The following is a 23,995-nucleotide window of genomic DNA, read 5'->3' as shown; positions in this document are numbered from 1 at the left end:
CTAGGAATTGATCTAACTTCCTAGTCAACTGGTCAACCTTAGTACGCAATTCTAATTCAGACCCAACTTCGGAAATCCCAACCTTCCTAGGACCACTAGACAGAGATGTAGTCCTATCGAGCCGTGAAGACAAGTTATGATGCATCGTGTTTTCACTCAAGGTCTCGAATAGAGACCACGCCTCGTCCTCACTTTTTAGCATAAAAGTGCCCCCACAAGACGAATCAACCATTTGACGATGCTTTTCAGTAAGCCCGTCATAAAAATACTGCACCAACTGCCAACGAGGCACCTGGTGATGGGGACACTTACGGAGAAGATCTTTCAATCTCTCCCACGACTCGTGAAATTGTTCTCCCTCAATTTGAGAAAAACTGGTTATAGCTTTATGAAACTGGTTCGTTTTACCGTTTGGGAAGTATTTTTTTAAAAATTCTCTTTGCATTCCTTCCCAAGTAGTAATACGAACCGTCTCAAGAGATTTTAGCCAGTGCTTGGCTTTATCTTTGAGAGAGAACGGAAACAAAGTCAACCGCATAGCATCATCTCCAAAGTTATTGATTCGCACAGTCGAGCAAATCTCAAGGAATTCGTCGAGATGACGATATGGGTCTTCATTGCTAAGGCCATAAAACGAAGGTAACATTTGAATCACACTGGCCTTAATCTCAAAATGGCTCGCTCCTACATCAGGTCTCGTGATGCAGGAGGTGGGAGTATACGTATTGGGCATGAAGTACTCCCTCAAAGGACGGATCAATTGATGATCATCAGCCATTGCGTACACCTTAGAGTAGACCGGTGTAGCACACGTCCTAACTTTAGGTTTTCTACCTAACTAACGCACTAAGTGGCCAAACCACGCAAACCACAAAGCGAGTGAACTAAAAACAACAAAAACTAAACAAACACCACGCAGTTACACATAACAGAGATTATGCATTAAAAATATGAAATCTATGTGTACGATACCAATCGTACACAGTCACCTCTAAGGGGATCCTAATAGGTGGGCTGTGCAGAAAAGTAAGCTCGTCTCTAAGATATGCACATACGTGGTTCTAAACCTAAATGCACACAAACACTAGGCAATAAAGTGAATACTAATATTACGCCATTCCCCGGCAACGGCGCCAAAAATTTGATGTCTTCTTTTAAATCGTTGTAATTTTGAAAAGATTTTTATATGAAAACATGTGAAAACCAGACATCAAATAATAAAAACCGGTTCTCACTAGTGGATGAGACCGGGTCAAACTCAGGGAACGGGAATATTTTGTATTCAAGCACACAATTCTAAACTATTCTTTATTGCTGAATTATTGAAATGTAAAATGTTTAAGAAAAGTAAAAACAACTAGCTATTACAACAAATAAATACCCTTCGCAGAGGGCGTAAAGTGCAATATTTACAAACCCAATTAAAATTCTAAGTCTAAACTGAAAAGTAAAAATCTTCTATCTTCGTACTTCGTGTCACGTAGTCTCTTCTGCTTCAATCTCGTGCAATCCTGCACAAGTCAAAAGGACACGAGCAGTACCAGAAATATAAATATACTTGCTAAATGATCTAATGAAATCACAATTCACTAAGAAATGCTAAACAAGTAATTACTTAATTTACTAGCAAAGCACTTAACAACAACTAATTATATCTAGCTAATTATTTACTAACATCTAACAATTAACTAATATTCAATTAACTAATGTCGAACAAAAACAAGGAATGGACAAAATAAGAGATTTATGTAAGGAAAAGCAAAACAGTAATTGAAACAGGAACAAAATAGTGAAATTCAACAACAAACGAGAAAATACTAAACAAGGAAAATGATTGAACTAAGTAATTTGAAAAAGATATGAATCATAAAAAAAACATTGAAGACAAAGAATGCAAACAATCGGAAAATAAACAGTAACAGCTATTAAACTTTGAATAACGGATTGAGTTCAATTGATCAATCGCCAGCTTCTATCAGACACTTTAAGAAAATCATAGTTCAGCTTTGAATAGTTTCAATTTGAACAGAATTTTACAGTACTGAACAAAATTTCTGCATATTAGTGAAATACAGTCAATCACAATACTCAATAACTCCAGTGGATGCCTGGATTCACTCAGGCGATCAATTTCAGTTTGATCGAATGCAGATGTAATGTAGATAATCACTAGAGATGCAACAATTGCAGGAAATCACTGTAAATTTAAAGCTCAAAAACAACTTCAATTCACCAGAGAGATCAGATGATATATTACCGGAAAAAAAAAAACAGAGATACCGGAAAAAGAAAACACGATGATCAAAAATTAGAAACAAATGTATTGATTTGCATTTTAATCGATTGGAAATATCTCAATCCGGCTTCTTCAGTTGATCAAACAAGGCTCACTCATGCTGGAATTTCTTAAACATTATTAGGACACTTACCATATTTTCATTATCCAAGATTTACTCACCGGAAAACAACAACCGCACGGTGATCAGAATTCCAGAACTTATCTTTCACCGAAAAATGCAAATATCGATCCAGATGATCGATACTGCTTAGAACAGAAACTCTTTTTATTTTCTGATAAAAAGAAACGAATTCACTAAATCTGAATCAAGAATTTGATCAGATCATCAAGATTTATTCATCAGAACAGCATTCCGGCAGAATACTTGTCAATCACCGGAGTTCTTCACAGAATTTTTTTTTCCTTTTTATGTTTCTTGTTTTTTATTTTTTTTTTCCAATTTGAAATTCAAACATTATGATTCAGAAAGAATTAAAACAAAGAAGAAGAAGAAGAAGAAGTAAGAAGAAGACGACTTACCAGGAAATGAATGAAGAAGTGGCTTCCACCTCGTGCGCTGCCATCGATTGAAGGAACTCCTTGCCACCGGATGAAGAATATCTGCTGCTGGAAGAAGAAGAAGAAGAAGAAGAAGAAGAAGAAGAAGGAATCCGGTAACTGGGAAAGGGGAACAAAGGGAGAAAATCAGAGGGGAAGAGAAAAATTTTGGCGCACAAAAAATGAAAAGCCCCTCTCGATTCTGTTTTTGGGTTTTTAAAAGGCTCAAACCGGTTGGAACCGGTTTGTAACAAAAGTTATTCGGTTTCAAAACTTCCAAACCGGTTCCAGCCGGTTTGGTTTTCAATTTTCTCTTTTTTTTTTCCATTAATTTCAAAAATTACAAACCACAAAATGGTTTGTTTTTATTATTATTTTTTATTTTTTATTTTTTACAAAAGTAAAGAAAACCGTATGAATCGGTTAATTATGAAAATTTTCAAAAACAAAACTATTTATAAAAGAAACTTCAAAAACTAATCTACTATATTTTTTCTTTTCTAAAAAAAACACAAACACTTAAAATGAATATAAAACTATTTTTCTCCATTTTTTTTTATTTTTTTCTTTTTAATAAAAACTAAAACCAACTACAAACACTAAAATAGGCATAAGAATGTAAAAAATAAAACTATTTTTCATGCATTTTCTAATTTTAAATCATTTTAGCACATTTACTCAAAAACTAACATAAAATTGGGTTTTTGAAACATTATTTTATAAAATCATGCATATTTAAATGTTAATAAACCCTGAATTATATGCATGATCACATAGCAACAGCAAGGCTTACGGTCTCAAGGTTCAACTCAGACGATATCTCTACCGATGATGCAATCGGCTCATCGCGGATCTCCTGAACCAATCGCAACATCTGAGGCCGATGAAACAGGCAATAAAGAGAGGCATCCACGAGTTGGTCATCCAAGCCATACCAAGCTTGCAAGGGATTCAAGCAGTTGGGAGGCCAAGAATACCTTCTGATTCGCAAATTCATCTGGGAAGTGTTATTGGGTATCTTCCACAACGATTACTTAGTGCAAACTTCCACAACCTGCGGTATCTTTACAATTTCTGGCCGATAACTGATACCTGACTAGTTTGAGTCTTTGTCAATGTTTAAATTCCTATGTAGTCTTCTTTTCTTTATTTATATATTGACTCTTTTATTTTATTTTTGTTTACCTGTTTTCCATCTCCTATACCATCTGTAGCATCCGATCATTTAGATCATCGCATCTGATTCAGTTCATCATATCAATTTCCTTTTCATTATTTTTCATTTTATATTTTACATTCCAAGGCATCATTCTCTGTTATGCTCTTTACAAACTGCGATTTGAAGTGGCTAATTCATTTTAGTGATTTGTCTTTCCTGAGATTATATTTGTACAATTGGTGATATGAAGATGGCATGCATTCTGGCGACTTTCTTTCCGGATTTATACTTTCGTAATAGGTGTTTTGGAGATATTACGCATTTTTGGTGATCTTCTAGGACTGTATCTCTACCATCCGAGGTTTACAGACATTGTTTATTTGGATTTTCATAGCCAGTGAGTCAGTCCTGTAAGTATCATCCAACATCATTAGTATTCATTTAATCTTGCAATGTGTTGTGGCTTCACTGCATCCCCCTGATTCATAGCATCTTTGTCACTCCCATTTGGCTATGCGATGGAATACCCTGCAATTTGCTCGCATACATCTCATCTAGCAGTATGATTCCCTGTTCATACGTACGTCTGCATCATCATCAGTAGTTCAGCGTTGAATACATCCTAACAGAGGATTTTCTGAGTAATAACGTTCCTTCTCAAACATCATATTACGTCAAATCTGGTATAGCAGTTATAGTAGTTTTGATTTCTTGTTTTGTATGTTCAACTCAATCCATGCTTACTACATTTTTTTTTCCTTTTAACTTCAGTGCATATCTTGTATTGTCATTTTTTTTTTATCCAACAGCCCAATTCTAATTAAATCCAAAGACAAGCATAACAATGACAATCTTTTAGAGGTACTGAGTTTTTCCCTTCTTCCTCAAATTTGGAGTGCTGAGTTGGATCAACATACTCTAATTCCCTTGTGCACAAGAACCCCATCTTGCCCCAGAACTCATCAAGACAGGCAATTAGAGCACAAGCTTAAATACTTATAGTTATGGTGTAATATTGCTGGAACTATTGTGTGGACGTGAGGCTGAGGCAGAGTCAGAGAAAATAAAAATTGGAACGATTGGTGGGGCTATTTCATCTTTCTTTGGCTTGTGATATCTATTCACAACCAACTTCCCACCATGCGGTAGTTGTACACAGTCCTACATCACCTTACATTTCATCCATCACCTATGGCTTCCAACCACACTCTTATTTTTTTTTTACTTGCCATTACCCACTTCTGCTACCTGCCATATACTTACATTGTTCTGCAAGACATACTATTCATCTCAGTCATCTTCATCACATTCTCACCACCCAGTCGTACCATCCTCTGTCACGACATCACTGTTGACTCATATCGGTCACTTCTCCACCATAACACTCCATGTCCCCACTTCCTTCTCATACACTTCTTCACTTGCACTTGCACAGCATATGTGCATCATCTTTTAACATGCATTACCTACCACAGTCCCGGCACTGCACTTCAACCCTGTCACTTACTTTCAACCTACCACACTCACCCTACCCTGCTGTTGTCGCAACACTACCTGTAGCCGCTCCGCTTCTCACGGTGGCTAAGACTAGACACTTCCCATGGCTGTTGTTCACAGCATCTTGATGCCCTTCGCCCGCACCTTCAATCCCAATAATCCTCTGCACACTAGCCCCAATCACCAACTTAGCCCCTGCCCATCTTCACTACATCACAGTATGTCACTGTGTGCTATTCACAGTTCCAGTTCCATTCACTTCTCCCCCCTGCAACTGGAAGGTTCAATACACCATAGCAGCACCTACCGGCTGCCAACCACCTGCTACATTCTCACGCTCAGTAGCTCCACTTACCTACTACATTCTCATACACAATAGCATAGTAGCCGCACTAACTGCCATTGTAGTCTTTACACAGCCACCACACTATAGCCAGTCAGCTTATCTGCTATTAATCAACACAATGTTAGTTAAATATCAGGGTTAGTTCATAACATCTCACTTTGGCTGGTCCGCCAATTATGCATACACATTGGTCACACCTTTATGAGTTCAGCTATTTTATACAACATAGGTCTCACTGGTACATTGTCGTTTCCTGCATATCGCATTAAGCACCTCCCCTCAGCCCCTATTATACAGTACAGTATAATATCCTTCATTGTTTTCATAAGTACCTCATCTTCAGTCGTTATATCAGTTGTTCATATATATTCACCAACGCTTAGCACTCTTCCCATCATCCACTGCCTGTTAGATATCTTAGTGCTCATCACATCTGTATTCAACATATCACATATACCATACATAAGTTATATTCTCCATTTCAATACAAATACCATGCTATCTATATACACATAATACATTATATATATATGCATGTATGTACATAAGTATATGTCATTTTCCATCTTTCTATCATTTATACCTTGACATATGAACAATTTTCCCATTGACATTCATGTGACAGGTGCAAATCTCTTCTATTTTTTTTTCATACTAACTAAGTGTTTTTGCAGAGAATATGTGGAAAATATCACTACTTGGGGGTTGTAAATTCAAATTTTGTAATAAATTAGATCTTAATGAGAAATTACATTTCCTGCTTTAGATAGAATGAATGAGCATTGTAAACATCATAAATTGCTTGTTTTCATGCATTTTTGTCTTTATTTCTCAAAATCTCACAATGGTGAAACACGAATGGCACGTGCACCATTTCGTAAGAGGTAATTAATCCTAAGTTGATGATTTACATCAATGACCATAGTCAGGATGTAAACAAAACTTAAGATTTTTATCTTTTACGAAATAACACTTGATCCATATTGGATCCGTTTTCAAAATTTATCATATTTCCCTTAAATATTTTCTTCTTTTATCAGAATTTAACTTAAAAATTAACTCAAAATATATACCAATGGCCATAGTCAAGGTATATTGAGAGTTAATTTCATTTTAAGTTCTATAAAAGCACCAAATGTATTTTATTCTTCTCTTGAATCTAAATACAGATTATTATATAATACATTCAATGACCATATTCAATGATGTATTATATCTTCAATCTTATTTTAATTCATTTAAAGAATGAGATATGCTTTTCAAAATCCAATTTCAAATTCTTCAAATTCATTCATCATTTAGGATAGAATTGCATCATATTTTCGAAATTCTTTTCAAATCCAAGTGATCTCAAATATCCTTCTTCAATCTTTATTTTTTACTCATTCTTCTATCTTATTTCAAAGATTTAGATTTCAATTTCAAAGTCCAATTTGACTTTGAGATTTCAAAAATTCAATTTTATATTCAAAAATTCTGATTCAAATCAAATTTCAAAGTTCAAATTGACTTTGAAATTCCAAAACTCATCTTGTATTCAAAACTCCAATCAAGCTCAAAGTTCAAATTAAACTTTGAAATTTCTGATTCATTTTCTGGTTCCCAATTCAAAACTCTAAAATTCAAAGTCCAAATTTGACTTTGAAATTCATTTTGTATATCCAAAAAATCAAATTCTAAATGAAATTTCAAAGTTCAAATTAACTTTGGGACTTCTGATTCATATTCAAAACCAAGTTTATCTTCAAAATTCAAAATCCAAGTTAGAGATTGATCCTGAATCTCAAAAGCTTGGCCTTTTCTAAGTTTTAAATTCAATCTGGGTTTTCAAAACCCAGATCCATACTCAAAAGACCCATTTGGACCTTCAAAACTTAAATCCAAAATTAGATCAACTTGGATCCAGTTTTTTAAATACAATTCTACCTTTGGATCTTAGACTTCAGATCCAATTCCATCTTAGGGTCCAGAAGTCCAATTCTACATTGGATCTCAGACTTCATATCCAAAATCCATCTTAGGGTCCATAGTCCAACCCTACATTGGATCTCAGACCTTAGATCCAAATCCATTTTAGGATCCAAAACCTAATTCTACATCGGATCTTAAATCCATTTTTTAGATCCAATTCCATTCCCAATTCTAGATTTCAAGTCCAATTCCATTTTTTAGATTTCATCTGAACTTCCTAAATCCATTTTTATTTTTAAATACCATTTGATTTTCTCAGATCCATTCTAAGATTCGAATTCAATATTACTTTAAAATTTCATCTTCTTCTCCTAAATCCATGATTAAATTCAAAGCCCATTTCTGACTTTGAAAACTTCATTTCCTTTCATTTCAAAGCTTCAAATCATTCTTTCTCAAAGTCAGGATTTATTTTTCCAACTCTTATTTGCTTCAAAGACTTAGAACTTCTTTGATCTACCTCAAGTTCTAAGTTAGATTCAATCATTTCTTCACTCCTATATCAAGTTCATCTCAAAATACTTGGAAATTTCCAAATCAAATTTTCAAAAAGAGCATACATCCTTGCATTGCACAAGCATGATTCTTTGTGCATTTAGATCTTTAGGATAAATTCTTAGATAATATTTAGGCAAAGCAAAAGGCATAGATTCGATCCTTGGTTCGATTACCTCTGGTAAAGGCGCCAGGAACGGTCGAACCTCGTACCGACGAGCGAATCCTATCTCTCCAATTTTCCCGCAATATATTTCAAAACGGAGGCGAGTTATTTGCTAAATATTTTCAAATTAAGGTCAAGTGAGACCGTGCAAAAGAGTTCCTCTTCTTTTTTTCTTTCTTTCTTTTCTCTTCTCTCTTTCTTTTCTTTCTTTTATTTTTCTCCCTTCAAAAAAGAGAAAAATAGAGGTTAGAAAAGGAAAAGAGAAAAAAGAGAGAGAAACCACAAGAGAGGAAAAATTTTGCGATGATCACACGCGGGCCTGCAGATCTCGAACTATCCTGACCATATCTTTGAATTACGGCTGGTCAGAGTCATTGACGGATTGCTCTTTGAATTTATGGGTTGACCCCTGCCCCTGAGTAGATTTGCGGAATGTCTGATGAGTCTCAAATTCTTCATCTGAATCTTTCATTGATTCTTCTTCATCGGTTATATCAGCATCCTGAATAGATTTCTTGGCTACTTTTGAGGTCTTCTTGATTGCCCAACCTTTTGCCTTTTGCTTGACTTGGGTTTGCTCTGCACTGGCTTCAGCTTGCTCTGCCAGCATTTTGGTCATCATCTTCTTGAATATGGCATACATTTGAGGATCAATGTCATCCTCGACCTGTTGCCCTTGCTTTTTGCCTGAACGCGGGGAATCCATTTCTTCTTCCGAAGCTGTTGAATATGTGATGCCCTCGACTGGTGCAATTTTCTTTCCTGACCTTGTCTGAACCATTGAATGTCACAAATGCTTTCTGCAAGGCAAAATTGATGGTTAGGCTTTTGAAAGAGATTTTGAATGGAAGAAAATATTTGCTGGGAATTTTGGTAGACAATTGAAAGAGTATCCCATTACTAGGGATTGAGTCGTCGCTGGGATTACGATAATTGTGTTGTCATTTCTTTGCAAAGAAAATAAACAACTAAAAATTATGCCTTGTTACCTAGGCGATGTCGTCAAACCAAGATAGAATGAAAATTAGAGGAATTTTATTGAAGGAAAAACATGATTTTATTAATAATACACTTGACAAAGGGGAGGGGGACAAATAATTTTCAACCACTCCTGATAATCAGAGGACACTCGAGGACCAGGAAAAATAGTGAGAGTAACAAAAGAATCTCAGCCATGTCTGGCAGAATGGTATGCTCTGAACCACTGATTTGATGTGAGATCGAACTCTAGCAAGATCCCTGATAGTAGACGAATTTCTATGTGCTTCTATCTCTGAGAGAATTGTCTAACACAGCGCTCTGGATGGTAATATGCGCAGAAGAATGGGCCAAGTAGCCTGAACTGCTTGTCGTATGCGTAAGTATATCTGGGAGGTGATTCCCGATGATCAAAATAGTCCCACACGACTTCTTCCTCTTGAAGGTTATCGAACAAGAATCGGTATCGCACAACTGGAAGAAACTTTTCACCATTGTGTATCTGAATGAATTGACTCGGGCTGGCACATGCCGGAGGAACCAAGACTGCAATGCATAGGTGCACCCTTCGACTAGAATTGATTCTTCGAGTGTGAAACGGGTCAACCCTCGGTACAGAAAGGCAAGTGCAGCCATGGCTATGGAGAGGTGGTTGGTCTGTCGACTTCCCCATCTTCGCAGAAGTTGAACTATCCTGATATCCATGTAATTCCGTCCATCTGGAAAGAGAGCTAATCTCACAGTGCATAAGAGCATCGCATGCCAGATTCTTTCTCGAGTTGTTCGAGATAAGGAACTGACTTCCACAAATGCCCCATACTGTCTGTAGATTTCGAGCAGGTTAACATATTCGTTTCCATTCTCCTCGATCAATGGCCAAGACTTACGTTCTGTCATGCGAGCTAAAGCATCTCGGGGATCCAGACCCTTGACATTTATCAAAAATTGCTTCTCTAATGGATCTCCAGGCTGACCAGCTGGTTCTGGTAATCCCATAATCTCCGAGAATTCGTCCATCAACAAAGTTATTTCCCCCCATGGGAACCAAAAGGTACTAGTGCTTGGATTTCACCGCCTTGCCAGTGCGTGTATCAAATTGCCGTTGACTGTCTGTTTTTCCACTGCAGATGCCAGTTCTAAACCACAATCGCTCAAATGGTCCAGAAACATACGAGAAAAGTTCTTGAGGCATGAATAATACCACCGGGGAATGAAGGATTCGGTACTTAGGACTCGATGTTCAGAAAGACCTTGTCGCACCTCGTAGGAGATGTGACCCTCAGAGAAGACCAAATCAAGTTGACTGGATGCCATCAGACTGGAAAACATGGAGAATTGGAATAAGACTTAGAAAAATACATAAATTTTGAAAAATTGTAGGCAGAATAAAAATGAAGCTGGAAAATTCGAGATCCAAAAGGAAGGAAGGATGAAAAATCACCTGGAGTTTTGAGGAAAATAAAGAAGAATTTGAAAAATCGTCCAGGGTTTGAATAAAACAAGAATTTTTAGATAGTATATGGAAACAGATGGAGAAACTGGGGATTTTTTAAAATCATCCAGTATTTTAGAAAACTTGTGGTAAATGTAATAAAATGAAATAAAAGAAACTAACATTCAATCTCATCCTGTACAAACAAGCATGCACATATAACATTCTCTAAAGGCTGAATCTAGATGAACCCGTTTTGAAATGGCTGTAGGACCTTAATCCTAACTCTAAGGTTCAGATCAACTGTGTCCAATCATGCTATGCCGATATACTTAGTTTGAGGCCCAAGGTATGTGGCATAAAATCAATTTCTCCGGTTCTAAGTTCAAGTATTCCAACATCCTTGAGCGCCTGCCGATATACGTTGGACTATGGCCCTTAGTACATGGCAAGGGGCGTTAACAGAAATAGGTGGCCCAGTTGTGAGCCTTTGTCCCCAACTATGGTTCTGGAAGAAAGCCCAGCAACATGAAGACCAGGTAAAGATAGGTGGGGTGGTTTTTTAAAACATGAGCACATGCAAGCAAACAGAGGGCTCTAAGTCCTAAAAAGATAGAGATTTTGAAAATTTGAAGAAGCAAAAATTGTTTTCAATACAAATCCTAGATTGAGGAGTGTTGTATTTCAGACCTAAGTCTATGTGAGCACGAAAATTTCCTCCTCAATATGGTCCTACCAAACCATGCCTAGTCTACATGCAATCCATGTCAGCTGGGTTCAAATCTAAGCTCCTAGGTTCACATGATATCAGAAAGTAAAAGTTGACATTCCATAGAACACGATTTTGATAACTTGAACAAAGCATAGCATTAGATTGATCAGACAAAGACAGGTCCCATCACGGTTTTCAAACCAGTTATCATCGCGAAATTTTACTTTTGCAAGTCAAATTGACCTTTGAAAAACTTTTTGAAAATAACTCGCCTCCGTTTTAAAATACGGGATAATTCCGAAGAATGGGACTCGCCTATCGGTACGAGGTTCAACCATTACTGACACCTTTACTAGGGGTAATTGAACCAAGGATCAAAAGTGTGCTTATCTTTGCTCAACTTGTCTAAATCGTGTTCTATTTCCAAAATGCACAAAGAATTAGGCATGTGCTATGAATTTTCTGAAAAATGCAGATTTGAAAACATGATGTTTGCTTTAAAGTTTGGAAAATACTTGGAAAATTCTTTGAAAAGATGTCACTTGAAAAATCGTGAATCATGGTGAAAGAATATTTCTGAGGAAAATGAAAATCGATTTCTGAAAAATCCAAGTGTTTTGTGAAAATGGATTTCTGAGGAATTTCAAGTAACTTTGGAAAATTTGATTTCCCTAAATTCAAACTTTTAAATTGAAGATATTATGACTTGTAAAATCATGATTTGAAGTTGAGAAATACTTGAAATATCACTTGAAAGCTTAGAGTTTTGAGAAAATCAATTTCTGAGTAAGACTTGAAATTTTTTGAGAAAATCGATTTCTCTGAGTTGGAATTGGAATTTGCAAATGAATGAAATGAATGAATATGTATTTGAAAGACTTGATTTTGAGGAATTGAGAAGATCCTTTTGAGTTTTAAGAAATGCAGTGCATTTTGAAGTTAGCCTAAGAGTGTAGGCTGAATGTGGCTAATACGAAGATCACAAATCTGGGTCTCATTCGTATTCTGACTATGGCCATAAATACGAATTTCACCGAGTTTGTCAACTCCATAAGAGCTTGTGCACATGTCATTCGTGTAGACCATGGTGAATTTGAAATATATGCATGAATGACAAACATAGCAATTATATATCAAAGTAGAAACTATATGCAGTGCAGTCCTATTCTAAGCAAAAAATGAAATTCTTATTCCAAAGTTTACATTTAATTTACATCACTAATTGAATTTAAATACAGTAAATTAAGGAAAAGTAAAGTCTTCAATATCCGTGCAAAACTAGAAAACTTGTTAGTGAAGATATGTTGGCTTTTCTAGACTTATCCAGTAATATCTAGAAATTGCTAGATTTGCTAGACATAAGCCTTTTTCATATGATTCCTTGAGATAAACATAATAAAATATGAAATAAAATTGAATAATTAATAAAGATAAATAACTTTAAAATTCAAAATTTGAGAAAAAAGGACAAAAATACCCCTGAAAACAAGACTATGGCCTTGAAATTAGGGTTTTCAGAAAGAAATTTTGTAAAATACAACTTTTGAAGTTCAAATAAGGATAAATCAAACATAATATGACATGATATGATTAAAAATATGAAAATTAGGGTTTAGAATTTCAAAATTGAGGTCAAATGACCAAAATGCCCTTGATAGCAAGACTATGACCTTGAAATCAGGGTTTTTTTGAAATAGATTTTGGTAAAAACTTTGGATTTAGGATTACAATAAACATAAAATTGACCATGAAGTATCCTAACATGATTCTAAACATGAACAAACCCTAAAAACATGAACTTATACACGAAAATCAAGAAATATCATGAAAATCATGATTTTAGCAGTGTTTCAGGATCCTGCGAGCACCTTGTTTTGCAATTTGGCTCATCTAAGAATCAAATGGATTCCAAAATTGATAGAAATCGGAACCTACACTTTTTATCACCCTAAAATCATATTGGAATCATAAAAATATATTTTTGACATTATTCCAATTTGAAAATTGCATTAAAACCCTAAAATATGCTATTTTTATCCATGGTCACATACCAGTTTCAGTGTTAGACCCCAATCAGGAGTCAATTCACCATGAAAATTCTTGCAATTTTACAGAGGTAAACTAGACAAAAAAACAAATAATCTCTTTTTTACAGATTGGAAAAATCATCTTCAATGAGGGAGATACTCTTCCAGAAATCTGGACTTAAATATAATGAATCTAAAATTGATTAAAATAGGTACTTCCGGTTTAAAGTATAGAAATAAATAGCAAACTTCATCAAAAATTTCTGAAATTTCATCAGTGAATAGTAGACATAAAAATAATTAACTTCTTATTTTACAGATTATGAATCGGATCTACGGTTTGAGATCTATGATCAGTACAAGTCAGATTAAGGTTTTAATAAATCATAATGAGTTTTAAAATATGGATCCGAATTTCTGATAGAGGAAAAATACAAACAAAAGCAAAAAATTATGAAAATTTTACAGTAAATAGCCTACATCAACGCGAAGCCACTACATTTTACAGATATCAAATCAAATATCGGATGAAAGAAATAACCCATTTGCATGTTATGCTTGAAATTAAATAACGATTTTAATCAATAGAAATCCCGATTCGACTTTGTATTTTATTAACAAGGTTCCTGAATCCCAAAATGTCTGATTGTTTTACAGTAGTTCACTGACATATCTATGAACCACATATAAAAAAATCAGAAATTTTTAATGAATATTTCAATTTGAACTAACATGCCATCTACTGATCTGAAATTAAAATATGCAGAAATCTAAGAAACACTAAAAAAAATGATTTAACCATGAAAAACCAAAAAAAATATTTAAACAGCAAAACAAAATTGATTTTGATGATGAAACACATGTAATAAACATTAATATGCTAAAAAAATAAATAAAACACAGGAAATCAATGGCTGGAATTGCTTTTACCCTTGAAACCATGGATTTAATCCATTCAATCAGATAAATCTCATGTTTTCTTGGTTAAGAATATAAAAAACAATGCAATAAACAATTCTAATGGATTAGAACCATGGAAAACAGCACGAAATAGGGTTAGATCATCTTCTATAATTGAACTTGAGGTTTTTGAGGTTGAATCCATGGTTAAATCCATGAACACAAAGGGTTCCATGGTGAAATCTAATATAAAATCATGAAAACTAATAAAAAATAATAAAATAATGTTAAAAAAACTCACCTTGGGGTTGAAGCTTCAATGGAGAAAGAAGAGGTGCTGGAGAGAGTAGGGAGACCACGAAAATTTGAGAGAAAAACAGCCTCTCTTTTGCCCCTCTAAAGACCCCTTTTTATAGTTTTTCAAAACCCATGTAATTAGGACTAATTAATACCTAACTTTGACTTTTTCAAACTCTATCTAAAACCACCAAGGGAGGACAATTTTTTGTGGTTTCCTAACCCTAAATGAACTCTAACTAAACCCTAATTAACACCTAATTAAACCCTAGAAAGTCCAAATGTGGCACCACCTAGTATGGACCCACATTTGGTTTTTAAAACTTGAATTTAAAACCTTTAAAAACCAATGGTTTAAAACTTAAATAAAATGGATTTATAAAATTGCTTTTGACTCCTCTAAACCCCTAACCTAACTAGGACAATGACTAACCCTAGTCTAACCTTGACTTCTTCAAATGTGGCGCCACCCCGAGTGGGCCCCACTTGAATTTTCAAAAACGATTTTAAAACTTGAAAATGAGAGGTTTTTCAAAAGAGATTCAAAAGTATACTTTGAGATAGAAAGTTTTGAAATGGTACAAAGTCTTTGACTGAGTCAGAACTTCTCTGGATATGGCGCCAACTAAGGGGGCCCCACATGGAAGTTTTGAAAATTTGAAATAAAGACTGAAAATAGCTTTGAAAAGGGGTTAAAATCAATAAATAAAATTTGAAGGCTTGAAAATAGAGTTCTAAGCGAACTAAAACTCTGGGCTAGAGTCCTGAAATTTTAGGACTCTGAGATTTTAGATTTTAAAAGCCAATTGAAAAAGTTTTTGAAAGATTTTATCAGAACTAGTAAAAAAATAAGTCAGAAAACACAGTCAGGGTTAGAGTCCTAACTCAACCAAAACTCTAAAATAGAGTCCTAAATTAACTGGACTCTGCAAAATGACCTATTTTTTTTAAAAAAAATGAAAATGAATGAAAACGGAAGTAAAAACAGACTTCAGACCAGACTCTTGACTGGATTAGGACTCTGAGACAAAGTCCTGATCGAACTAAAACTCTAGATTTTTTTTTTAGGTATTTTCTGAAAAACAAATGAAAGAACTTGTGAAAACAGTGAAAACAATAACGAATATTGAAATCAAAACAGAGTCCTGATCCAACTGGGACTCTAGGGACAAATTCCTGATTGAACTATGACTCTCAGAATTTTGGATTTTCTGAGAAAACAAATGAGAGAATTTTGAAAAACAAGTAAAAACAAGTAAAAACAAGATAGAATTGAAGTTCGGTTCAGAGTCCTGGTCTGATTAGGACTCTAAGGAGGATTCCTACTTCGGCTAGGACTCTGAAAATTTTTGGTTTTCTAAGAAACAAATGATGAAATTTAAACAGAAATTTTGAAAATCAGTGAAAATGGAGTGAGAAAACAAACTTTGGATAGAGTCATGATTCGATCAGGTCTCTGGGGCAGAGTCCTGATTATATTAGGACTCTAGGATAAAATCCCAGAATTTTGAAATTCTTTGATAAAGGTGTAATACTTTTGATAGATGGAAAGATTTTTAAAAGATTCTCTCAAAATTGAAATCAAGATCAGAGTTCTGATCCAACTAGGACTCTATAAACAAAGTCCTGTTTTGACTGAAACTTTGAGTTTTGACTCATTTTGAAAGATTTGGTTAAAAATAAGTAAAAATAGTGACAAAAGACAGAATCCTAATCCGATTAAAACTCTGAAGAAGAGTCTCAATCTAACTGGGATTCTTGAAGAAGAGTTCTAATCCAACTAGGTCTCTGGGGTTTTGGCCAAAACGGAAGATTTTGAAAGGTTTTCTCTAAAAACAGGTAGCAAAGGTAATAAAAAGTAGAGTTCTGATCTGACTGGGACTCTGGAAAAAGAGTCCTGATCCAACTAGGACTCTAAGATTTTGGCCAAAATGGAGAAAATAGACAAGGGATAGGACCATAACTGGTTTAAAATCAGAATGATGTTTTTAAAAAGGTTCAAAAAGATTTAAACAGATGAAAATACAGAGTCCTGATCCAACTAGTACTCTAAAATTTTTGATAAATAAAGGAATCCAGAAGCGACACCACCTAAATGGGTCTCTTCTGAGAATCGAAATCAGTTGAAAATTGAGTTTGAAACGAATCTAGATTGTTTTCTAAAAAAAACATTTCAAAATATAAAGTCCTGGGGTTGGCAAATGACAAAATGCTGATTAAAAACCCAGGTTTTAAAACTGATTTTGAAAGAAAAGTTATAAAACTCGAATATAGATTAAATATTTTGAGAATAGGAGTGTTGGATCTCATAAATGAGATGTAATGACATGTAATGGTATGCAATGCAATGAAATGGTATGCAATGCAATGAAATGGTATGCCAAATGCATGCAATGATATGCAATGACACATGAAATATATAAACACTGGATGAGGGTGAAAAATTGGGGTGTTTACAGACCAGAATGCCAGCTCTCATTTGAGCACATCAAGCAGTATCTCCTCAATCCACAGGTTTTGAAGCCACCAGAACTTGGAAAACCACTTCTTTTATATATTTTTGTCAATCAAAATGCTTGTGGCGGATTTCTTGCACAGTATGAGGAAGGCAACCAGATAGAGCATGTCATCTATTACGTAAGCAAGACTTTCATCGATTATGAGAAGAGATATTCTCAAATGGAAAAGACATGTCTAGCCTTAGTATGGATGTGTCAGAAGTTGAGGCATTATCTCTTGGCCTCAGAAATCAAAGTTCTATCAAGGCTCAATCCTCTCAAGTACATCCTTGAGCAGCCATTTCTTATTGGACGAATTGCAAAATGGCAAGTCCTCCTGATGCAGTACGACTTGGAGTATGTATCTCAAAAGTCAGTCAAGGGTCAGTCCATCGCAGATCAGTTGGCAGATTTCCAGTTGATAGAAGAGATCAAAGCGGAAGATGATTTTCCCGATGATCACATCTATAACATCCAAGAATCTCCTGTCTGAACCCTGTTCTTTGATGGAGCCAAAAATATGTCTGGTATAGGAATTGGGATCTTGTTAATCACTCCCAAAAAGGAGATGATCCCTTATTCCCTCAAACTCAGCTTTCAATGTACTCACAATATGGCCGAGTACGAAGCTCTAATACAAGGCCTCAAGATTCTGCAAGACTTCAATGTCAAAAGAGTATGTGTCTTCAGCGACTGTAAACACCCCAAATTTTCATCATCCATTCTCAAACAACCCTCCTTGTGCAGTACCAACCCTGTTAGGTCAATGTAGGAGTCAAACCCTGAGTCAGTTTCAGAAAATCACCACTTTACTCATTTTCACTAGAAAAATTATCATTTTACCCATAGGTCATCCTGAACCCCGAGTCAGTTGGAGTCAACCAAGCTCACTAGTTAGTTCAGAACATTTAGAATATCAGTCATTTCAAGCTCATCTGAGCTCACAATAAACAAACGATTTTCATTTCTGACCATTCCTGCCAAAATGGGATCATTTCTTCAAAAATGAGCTCATTTCTCACTCAAATCCAAGCCAATTGTCTCCGAGTCAGTCATATTCTCCAGAGTCTAACTTGAGCTCACTAGGAGTTCAAGCGCTCCAGTTTTAGTTCAAAACCATTTCTAAGTGTCCAGGAGCCCATTTTAGTCCATTTCAACTCTTTTAGCTGAAATTGAGCTGGGTTCAGCCAATTGAGCTAATGTTCGAGCTTCAATTTTAGTTCATGTCAGTATTACTGACCTTTGTTTAAGCTCAAACCCAACTCAGATTCGTAATTCACTTCACTCCAGTGACCATTTCATACCATTTCTCTAAAAATGACAACTTTTCTTGAAAATTCAGTCGAAAAGATCAGTTGAGTCAGTATCTGGTCAGTTCATTTGAGTTCTGAGACTCTAGAATTCAGCTCAATCCAACTCATTTCAGTTCATTTCAGCTCAAACCCTGATTTTCGGTGTCACTCTAATCCAGTAGAGTCCAAAAAACCATTTCTTCAACCATTTTGCAAATTTTATCAGTTTTCATGCTTTTTAAACTGGTACAACTGCTAATCGGGGTCTAACATCCAAAATTCTTCATTCAGGGTCTGCATTTCGCATGTCATTTCTCATCATTTCATATCATTTCTCAGCATTTCATAACATTTCATCACATTTCATTCCATTTTCAAAGTCCAAAACTCCACTTTTATAAATTTCAATCCAGATTGAGTTTTAAAAGTTTTCAGAAATCAATTTTAAACCCTGGGTTTCCAAAATTGACATTTTTACCCCCGGAAGTCTAAATTTAGAAATATTTTCTCGAGAAAAATAATCTGGATTTCTTTCAAAATTAAATTTTCAAATTCTACACTAGCTTTGCTTCGCAACGGGGTATTGAACTTCAAAATCCGAGTTTGTTTTAAAAATTGCCAAAAATAGCTCATTTCGTATGGAAAATTTCTTAAAAGACTATTTTACCTCTCTAATCATCAAAATGAATTTTAAAAGTGGAATTTGGACCCGCTCTGAGATGGTCCATCCATTTGCATTTTCTGTTTTAATTTATAAAAAAAATTACCCTTTTCCTCATTTTCTTCATTTTTTATTTTATTTTATTTTATTTTTTTCTAAGGTGCGACCCACAAGGAGGGGGTCGACCACCCTAGCCCTCCTTCCTTTCTTTCCCTCTCTCTTTCTTCTTTTTCTTCTTTCTTTCTTTTCTTCCTTTCTTCTTCCTTTTTCTTTTCTTTCTTTCTTTCTTTCCTCCTTTCTTTCCTCTCCCTCCACTCATGTATGGCATTTTTTCAACCCCCATCTTCTGCCTCTTTCCCTCTCTTTCCTTCCCTTTTTTTTCCTTTTCCTTCTTCCCCTCTTCTTTCCTTTTCCTTCCTGTGATCATTGTAAAATTTTTCCTCTCTTGTGTCTTTCTCTCTCTTCCTTCTCTTTTCTTTTTCCAACCTCTATTTCCTCCTTTTTGAAGGGAGAAAATAAAAGACAGAAAAGAAGAGAGAAGAGAAAAGAAAGAGAAGAGAGAGGAACTCTTTTGCGGGGTCTCACTTGACCTTGATTTGAAAATATTTAGAAAATTACTCGTCTTCGTTTTGAAAATATTTGCGAGAAAAATGGGAAGACGGGATTCGCTCGTCGGTACGAGGTTTGACCGTTCCTGGCGCCTTTACCAGGGGTAATCAAACCAAGGATTGAATTTATGCCTTTTTGCTTTGCCTAAATATTATCTAAGAATTTATTCTAAATCTAAAATGCACAAAGAATCATACTTGTGCAATGTAATGATGTATGCTCTTTTGAGAAAAATGTTTTTGAAAATTTTTCAAGTTTTTCTGAGATGAATTTGAATATATAATGAAGAAATGGTTGAATCTAACTTAGAACTTGAGATAGATTAGGAAGGATATTTTGAAGTTCTAAGTCTTTGAAATGATCAGAGTTGGGAAAATGATTTTGAAGATCAAGTTGCAAAGTCAGAAATGAACTTTGAATTTGAATTTTGAATTTGAATTTAAGAGAAGGAGATGAAATTTGAAGTGATATTGAATTCTAGATTTAGAGTTTGAAATCAAGATGAATTTGAGAAATCTAAATGGTATTTAAAAATAGAAATGGATTTAAGAAGTCCAGATGATATTTGAAAATGGAATTGGATTTTGAGATCTGGAAATCAAGATAGGTTTTGATTTTAAAATATGGAATTGGGAATGGAAATTGGTTTTGAAATCTGGAAATAAAGATGGAATTTGAATACAAAGTTTGAATTTTAAATGGAATTTGGATCTGAAGTCTGAGATCCAAAATGGAATTGGATCTGAAGTTTGGAATGGAATTTGGATCTGAAGTCTGAGATCCAAGATGGAATTGAATTCTAGATCCTAAAATGGAATTGGATCTGGAGTCTGAGATCCGAAATGAAATTGAATTCTGGATCCTAAAATGGATTTTGGATATGAAGTCTGAGATCCAAGATGGAATTGAATTTTGAATCCTAAAATGGAATTGGATCTGAAGTATGAGATCCAAGATGGAGTTGGATTCTGGATCCTAAAATGGATTTTGGATCTGAAGTCTGAGATCCAAGATGGAATTAAATTCTGGATTCTAAAATGGAATTGGATAAGTCTGAGATCCAAAGTGGAATTGGGTTCTAGATCTAGAATTGGATTTTTGGAGTTTAAAATTTAGAAGATGAATCAGAGATTTCAAAGTTAAATTGAACTTTGAAATTGAATTTGAGATATTGAGTTGAATTTGAATTTGAATTTGAATCTTGAACTTTGGAATTTCAAAATTGATTTGAGTTTTGAAATTTGATTAGAATTATCAATTGAATTTTGAATATACAAATGAATTTCAAAGTCAAAATTGGACTTTTGAATTTGAAGCTTGAATTTGGAATCAGAAAATGAATCAGAGATTTCAAAGTTAAATTGAACTTTGAAATTGGGTTTGAGATATTGATTTGATTTTGAATTTTGAAAATGAATTTAGAATCTCAAAGTTGATTTGAACTTTGAAGTTTGATTTATATTGGAATTTTTGAAGTTTTGGAATGAATTTGAAATTTTAAAGTCAAATTGGACTTTGAAATCGAATTTTGAAACTTGAAAATGAGATAGAATTGAATTTGAATCTATAGAATAGAATTGATTTAAGAAATGAAGAAGATACTCAAAATCACTTGGAGTTTTGAAAAGAAATTTTTGAAAATATGATGCAATTCTATCCTAAATGATGAATGAATTTAAATAATTTTGAAATTGGATTTGAAAAAGCATATCTCATTCTTTAAATGAATGTAAATAAGATTAATGATATAATATATTCCTGACTATGGTCATTGAATGTATTATATAATAATCATATCTAAATTCAAATAAAGAATAAAATTACATTTTTGGTGCTTTTATAGAGTTTAAAATGAAATTAATTCTCAATATATCCTGACTATGGCCATTGATATATGTATTGAATCAATTTTAGACTAAACTCTGATAAAAGAGAATTTTTTTTAAAGAGGATATGATGAATTTTGAAAAGAATCCAGTGTGGATCCAGTGTTATTCTATAAAAGATAAAAATCCTAAGTTTTGTTTACATCCTGACTATGGCCATTGATGTAAATCATCAACTTAGGATTAATTACCTTTTACAAAATGGTGCACGTGCCATTCGTGTTTCACCATTGTGAGATTTTGAAAAATAAAGGTAAAAAGCATGAAAACAAGCAATTTATGACATTTACAATGCTCATTCATTCTATCTAAGAGCTGGAAATGTAAATTCTTATTAAGAGCTAACTTATTACAACATATAAAATTGAATTTACAACTCCAAGTAATGGCATTTTCCACATATTCCCTGCAAAACACCTAGTTAGTATGAAAAATAGAAGAGAATTGCTCATATCATGTAGATTTCAAAGATGCCAATGGTAAGAGAAAATGCTCATATGTCAAGACATACCTGATGAAGAGATGAAAAATAACATACATACCTATATGCACATGCATGCTTATATATACATATATATATATATATATATATATATATATATATATATATATATATATATATATATATACATTCAATATAGGTGGATGAGAGTGATGATGTTGTAAGCACAATGGTGCTTGTGGGAGATACATAGTGGAAGTGCAGTGGGCTACTGTGTCAGCAGTAGAAATGGATAACAGCAAGTGAAAATGAAAGTGGGCGGAGTAGATGTGGCAATGGGTGCTGGGGGATGTGCTTAGGTGATGCTAACACAAGGTGGTAGTATGTGAGCTGGAAATATAGGCAGGTAGTGTGAAGTAGGTCACAACAGTGTCATTGAAAATACAAGTGTGCTGGGGTATAATACAAGAAGGGAGAAAGACTGTTATGAAGAGGTGCAGGTGATTGTGAGGTATATGTTGGTGTGAAGTCAGTAGACACAGCCGTTGGAGGGTGATAACAATGGGTGGAAGTTACTGATATGGTGCAGCTGTGTATTTAAGAAGTGGGGCAATGACATGGTGATGAAGGCAGTAGTAGGAAAGGGGTATAAGACAGTATAATGATATGCTTGTGAAGGTTATATGGGGAAGGTGCATATAACAGTAAGTAATGGTGGTAGATGGAGAAATGTTCATACTAGATATGCAAATGCAGCATTAAGGGAAAGATAATTTATACATATGTGGATGAAAAATGGAGGATAAACTGTGTTGAGACTGTGAATGCCGGATATCAAATGCAAGGGATGTAATGGAGCTATCCAATGTGAGTATTTTATTCAAACTATAAACAAATAACCTCTATAATATATATAACAAGCTAACATTTATGGATCATAGCTCAGTGGGCCATTGGACAACATATGCACTGTGTTATCAGCAACCTATCTCTAAATAGATATAGATATTGCATTTTCATCTAATGTATGAATTGAGTACCATAGAGCATTGTACTGAGAAAAAAAATTGCATTTATAATCGCAACACATCTGCCAAGCTACCAGCTTAGAATGGAGAATGGCAAACAAAAATGAAGGATATGTGTGAGAGAACATTACCGTTCCAGCCCATCAGAAATAGCCTGAAAATATGAAATTTGCTCAAGATGTCAGTAACTGACAAACCTGAATATCACCTAAAACTGAAACTTCTGGAGTGAAACCAAGAGAAATCTGGAACGATGTCATTTTTTTTTGCAAGATTTATTACACTCAAGATGTCCTGATTCCCTTGGTTCGCCTGATTCTTCTTCAACTTTGGGTAGAGGAGCTTATGAGGGAGCTGATCTTTTCATAAAACAGTGTTCTGGGTGATGGCATCTCTCCCACCTTGAGGTTTTAGTGCCTCATTAGAGATATGTGACCTGCTAGCTCGTTTGAACAGACCCATCCCCATCAATTATAACAGACACCCTAGGCAACCGGCGAATTTGCATTCCACTGGAGGTTAGCAGCATCAAGTCCATCAGGAGAATAACATTTGGCATGGCGGAGTCACTTGTCCCGCAAGCTACACTGGAACCAGACCGAGATCGAAGAGTCCGACCTTGCTCACTGTTACTGTTATCCACCTTAGTGTTACCAATACTGGTGATCATTAAGACTAGAGATCTGTTACTTCCTATCTCAATTTTATCTCCTTCAAAATGTTACATAATTCTAACTCATCCATCAGAGCATATGAATGCTCC

The sequence above is a fragment of the Nuphar pumila genome, chromosome 7, assembly GCF_984573655.1.
Source record: "Nuphar pumila chromosome 7, dmNupPumi1.hap1.1, whole genome shotgun sequence".
NCBI lineage: Eukaryota > Viridiplantae > Streptophyta > Magnoliopsida > Nymphaeales > Nymphaeaceae > Nuphar > Nuphar pumila.
This window is presented reverse-complemented; position numbering follows the sequence as displayed.